This window comes from Pteropus vampyrus, unplaced genomic scaffold (genome assembly GCF_000151845.1).
Source record: "Pteropus vampyrus isolate Shadow unplaced genomic scaffold, Pvam_2.0 Scaffold38, whole genome shotgun sequence".
NCBI lineage: Eukaryota > Metazoa > Chordata > Mammalia > Chiroptera > Pteropodidae > Pteropus > Pteropus vampyrus.
The window spans coordinates 3,156,243-3,162,078 of NW_011888819.1; the positions used below are offsets into that span (position 1 = coordinate 3,156,243).

The 5,836-nt window shown below is 35.2% G+C and overlaps 1 pseudogene; it reads right to left on the reverse strand.

Moving 5' to 3' along the window:
- Nucleotides 1-5,021: 5,021 nt before the first annotated feature.
- On the reverse strand, nucleotides 5,022-5,140 carry LOC111738461 (annotated as a pseudogene).
- Nucleotides 5,141-5,836: the final 696 nt, after the last annotated feature.

A 5,836-nucleotide genomic window follows, 5' to 3' on the forward strand; every position in this document is an offset into this window, starting at 1 on the left:
GCATTGCGTGTTCACCACCCAAAGTCGAATCTCCTTCTGTCCTAGTTTCTTTCATCATTCTTTGTATATAGTTTATTATGCCTCTAAAAATTATTAAGAAGTTTATAGAAAGGGAAATACAGCTCCAATTAGATCTATACTCTTTCTAGGTCAAGCTCACTAACATTACACAGATGGAGAGAAGGTTGCCTAGTTATTTATTGTGAAAACATCACTGATTGATGAAAGCAAAAATCCTTTCACTTTGATCACTCAGAAGCTCAACAGTATCATTTCACCAAGAGATTGATTCAAAGCAGCCATATTGATCCTTTTTTATGCATCGGCTGTAACTTTCCACAGGATTAAGATTCATGTTTTGGTTTTTTATAATGTTGTTTATTTTGTCTCTTATTTCATTTAATTAGTCCTTTTGGTCAGTCAGTTAAGCAAATTTCCTGTCAAAAACACATTTTTCCAGAGCTCATGAGATAGACTACCCCATTCAAAACACCCAAATGTTAGAATCATAAATCATAGATCAGAAAAATCAAATTGCATTTTATATCAACTTGGCAGAAATTTTTTTTTTCATGAGAGATAAATAAAGGTAAAAGATTTCCTTGTGGTCGCAGTTGTCAACTGTCTTCCAAAGATTTCGATTTCCTTCATAATTCCAGTTTATTCTGATAATAGAACCTGTTTCTATAGAAATTAGTAGACATAGGAGTTTCAATGAGTTTTTTAGATCTCTGAAGTTTCTTTGCTGCATATCAGATGCTTATAGTAAGAAGACAGGTCACCTATTAAATATGTTATGCAACTTCTCTATCATTCCTCAGAAAACCATCAATAACCATAGTTCTCTCTTTCTTGAGAGACTAGAATCATCCTTCCTCCACTTATCATGTGGCCTAGGTAGCTCTGAAAAGACCCTCCTTGAAAAATAATTGTACCTATTGCCTTACTTAGAGTAGTATAGAATTCATAGTAATTCTTCCTTTAAGTACCATATTTATCTATTTAACTGACTTTGTGATGATGTTATTGATATTGCTTTATTTTTTCAAATAATGACTCTTTTTGACATCCTTGATTTTTTCTCTTTAGAAATTTATCATTTTCACTAATGAACTAAGAAAAAGTTAGGTGATCCTTAAACCCTTTTTACCTTACACTCAAACAGCTGGTCCACTCTGTTCTCATAGCACCAGTAATTGGAAAATATTTTGGTTAAGATGTCAAACAATGCAGCATGTAACTGCGTGTTACTAGAATAGTTATTTATGTTTCCATACCAACAACGAGGAGTCAGATAAACTATGATCCTCTTTACCTACTCTGTGTACACACACACACACACACACACACACGCACGCACGCACGCACACCTATAAACTTCTCATCCCCTATCTTTAAAACCCAGAAAATCATCACAAATTTATATGGCAAACCATCTATTTTTAACACTTATTCTACTGTGGTTGCATAAACCCAGAAATGGAACCATGCAGTTAAATCATCCAAATCTCTTTCTAATGAATCTCTGCTAATTAGAAAAAATGTAAACAATGTCAGTCTAGGTCTTTTCTGCAATTATCGAGAACTCAAAGATCAATGAACCAAGTATCTGAAATCACACAGTCACATTTCAGCATCTTGTTTATCATGGCATCCTTGGGCATATAATAATACGAGTGTACTAATGTAAAAGTTTGGGCTTTGTACACACATCTCCAAACCATAAATTTAGTTGCTGTATCAGCTAGGATCTAGATAAGAAAATGCGCCATACTGAAACTGAGTAATTTAAAGAAAGTTCATTAAAGGGGTGATTTACAAAGGTGTGGATAGGGTTTAGGAAATTTAACAAGAGTTAGTGTTGAATCTGAGGCTAGCAACTGAGAGAGCTGTTATCCCTTGGTCAGAGGGGAAAGAATGGGAAGAGGTGACTCAAACTTGAAAAGGGCATTGGTGTGGAGAGGGTTTCCTGAGGGAAACTTTGGCCTCTAGGAGAGGGAGGCAGCCAACCTCACTCTTCTATCTGTGCTTCTCATTGGCTGAACCCAACCTGAATCCAGAGGACAGAGAACCTATGGTTTAGATCGGCATCCTGGGGCATAGAGTAGGGTGGGAAAGAGTGGACAGTGGAACTCAAGGGAGTAAGTGGAAAATATTCAGCAGAGTCATTATACTTAAAAATGATAGCCATGTGAGGGAGGCAACATGGCAGACATAAAGAGACACCTTTCAGTCCAAATCAGACAATTTGAGCTCTAGAATGGCATTCTAGTCGTGGGATGCTACAAGGGGGCTCATTGGGATTAACTTGCGCAATTGATCATCATACTTTTACAACAGTTTCTGAAGTAATTTGTCTTTGGATCTCCCATACAGCCTTAGATAGTCACGTGCATAGTAAATTCTCAGCAAACTCACGTAGAGTCACTGAATAACTCTGAGTTCCCTACTACTGCCATTAACCTTTTATCTTGTATGAGTTTTCATCAGCAATGTTTCCAAGTTCCAAAAACAGTTGTGTATCCACATGCAATGGCATGCCGAATTTAGACAGATAATACAGAACGCTGTATTTTCAAAGTTGCGATTGAGGCGGTGTGATTGTCGCCACATCCGAGAGAAGCGAAGTCTGCAGAAAATCACCTCTGTCAAATAAATTTATCTAGAAAAGCCTCTTTGAATGGTTTGTAGTTTTATTGTGACACTGTCTCATAGAGTTAAAATGACATGAATGGAAGTGTTTGGTAGAAATTCAGAAACTTTTTTCTCAACTTTACTATGAAGAAAAAAGTAATGCCAGCCAGTTTCCAAGGGAAATAGATACAAGAACATATTTTTCTACCCTGCAAAGATGAATCGACCATACAATTGCCGTTCAAAAATTGTGGTCTCAAATTTGAAGCATCTTTGTGGTATTTTTAAAAGTCCAAATGTCTTGTTCTGATGGAAATGCACAGGCTTCACTTTTCTGCCATATATATATATCATCCAAGGAAAGAGTTTATTTTTCTCCTTTAAAATTTTAGTATCTCGGGTGACCTATGGAAAAAAAAAATCTATGTTGAGTAGTGCAACGCAGGCTCCACGTAAGTATGCAGTTGTATTACTTTTCAGGCACAGAAGCGAACTCTTTATGTTCTAGTAGCTAATAAAGACAAAGATTTGCTTTGCATGCAATTTTGCTTCCCTAACATCTTTTATATTGAGGTTACTCTGACATGCACAGCATCTTCCATTTTAGTCACTGACCCATAAAGTACAAATGAGAGCCGGTAAAAGAATAACTACATGCATTCTGAATAACTTGCTGGGAAATGCTTCAAAGTTGAAAGACATTTTAATAAAAATTCACCCATCAATTCCATTAGTCTTAAGGACGAGAGAAGCACAAAGAGAAAATTTGAATTACACAGCTCCTCTTGGTATAATTTGAAGATATTTTGAGCTAAATTTAAACCTTTTGAATGTGGTATCTTCTGTTTTTGAGACAGAAAAAATGCTAGATACTAATAGTAAAACCAAATTAATTATGAACTATATTTCTCTACTTCACACTTTGCTCCTGGTGTCATTTATATCTCAACACCATATTTTAAAAGCTTTCTTCATTTAAAGAAACTTAACAAGCAAAGGTAATTTAAATTAGTTTTATGATACAAGCGTGACATCTATTTTTTAATTTTTAATTACAGTTGATATTTAATATTATTTTATATTAGTTTCAAATGTACAACATGTGGTTAGACATTTACATAATTTACAAAGTGATCCCCCAATTAGTCTAGTACCCACTTGGTGCTATATACAGTTATTGCAATATTATTGACTATATTCCTTATGCTGTACTTTACATCCTCATGACTATTTTGTAACTACTAATTTGTACTTCTTAATCTCTTCACCTTTTCCACCCAGTCCCCCAAGCCCCCTCCCATCTGGCCCTATGAATCTGTTTGTTTTATTTGTTTGTTTATTTTGTTCTTTAGATTCCACATATAAGTGAGATCATATTGTATTTGTCTTTCTCTGTCTGACTTATTTCACTTAGCATAAAACTCTCCAGGTCCATCCATGTTGTCACTAATGGTAAGATTTTATTATTTTTTATGGCTGAGTAATATTCCATTGTATATATGTACCACTTTATCCAATTATCTAATGATGGACACTTAGGTTGCTTTCATAACTTAGCTATTGTAAATAATGCTGCAATGAACGTAGGGGTACATATATCTTTTTGAATTCGTATTTTGTATTTCTTCAGATAAATACCCAGAAGTGGAATTGCTGGATCATAAAGTAGTTCCATTTTTAATTTTTTGAGGAACTGTCAAACTGTTTTCCGTAATGGCTATACCATTTTGCACCTCCAACAACAGTACACAGCGTTCCCATTTCTCCACATCCTCGCCAACACTTGCTATTTGTTGATTTATTGATGCTAGCCATCCCGACATTGAACATCTTTTCGTATATCTATTGACCATCTGGTGGTCTGCTGGCAATCTGGCATTCCTTGGCTTATAGATGCATCACCTCAATTTCTGCCTCCATTTTCACATGGCATGCTTTCTGTGTGCCTCTGAATTTATGAGGGCAACAGTCATATTGGAGTGGAGGCCCACTCTGACTTCAGTACAAACCCATCTTAACTAATTACATCTGCAATAACCATTTTTCCAAATAAGTTCACATTCTGAGATATAAGAGGTTAGTATTTCAACATATAAATTTGTGGGGTGGAAGGGACAATACTCTTCATCCTATTATAGCATGTCTGATTATTAATTTCAGCCTCGTGTTTTTTTTCCTTTTTGTACCTAAGTTTCTATAGTTTCAATTACTTTCAAGTTTACCAATAAACTTCTACAATGTCTTCTGCTTCTAAACACATTTAATGAGTAGTTTCATGTTCTTTGTTTTACTTGTTCTTTGTTTTTGTTTAGGTGAGGCAACTCTTGGTTGACCTCACAGATTGCAAGGACATTGTCAGCTTATAATCCCTTATTTTTTATTTTTTATGCCTACAGCACCTGGTCTTTCTAGGTGATCTCCCATCCAAGTACTAACCAGGCCCAACCATGCTTAGCTTCTGAGATCAAACAGGATCGGGCTTGTTTAGGGTGACATGGCTGTAGACTTTGTTTTTTGTTTTACGTGTTCTTTGTCCTATATATTCTTTGTTTTAATATTCTATTTCTATCCTTATTAGGTTCATTTATCTTTAAATACTTGAAAACATTGAACATAATTATACAACCTCTTTTAATGTCCTTATCTACTAATTCCATCATTCTTACCATTTATGTCTTTTTTCTACTGCTAATTTTTCTCTTTTAATGAGTTGTATTTTTTTCTTCTTTGCATGTATTTGCATGTCCAGTAATTTTGGTAACTTTATGTTGATGAGGACTGAATTTTGTAGTTTTCCTTTTGAAAATGTAACAGTTTATTCTATCAAGTATTTAAGTTAATTATAGAGCAGATTGATATTTTCAGAGCTTATTTTTCAGCTTTGTTAGGGTGGGTTAGAGTAGCCCCAGTTTTAGGGCTTAGCTGCATTACTGACACAAGACCTTTCTATGGCCCTCACTCAACACCCCAGGTGTTTAATGACACTCATTCTGTCTAGTTGAAATGTGGAGAGTCTTCCAGCCCTTTATGAGGGCTAAGAACTATTCAGATTATATCTTCTTTGTTATTCTTTTCCCAATCTCATATTTCACCGTACACATACGAACATTGGTATTTATCAACACAATTGAGGGCATCCCTATGTGAATTTCTAGAGCTTCCTCCATGCATTTCTCTCCTCCCCGTTACTCTTCATTGTAAA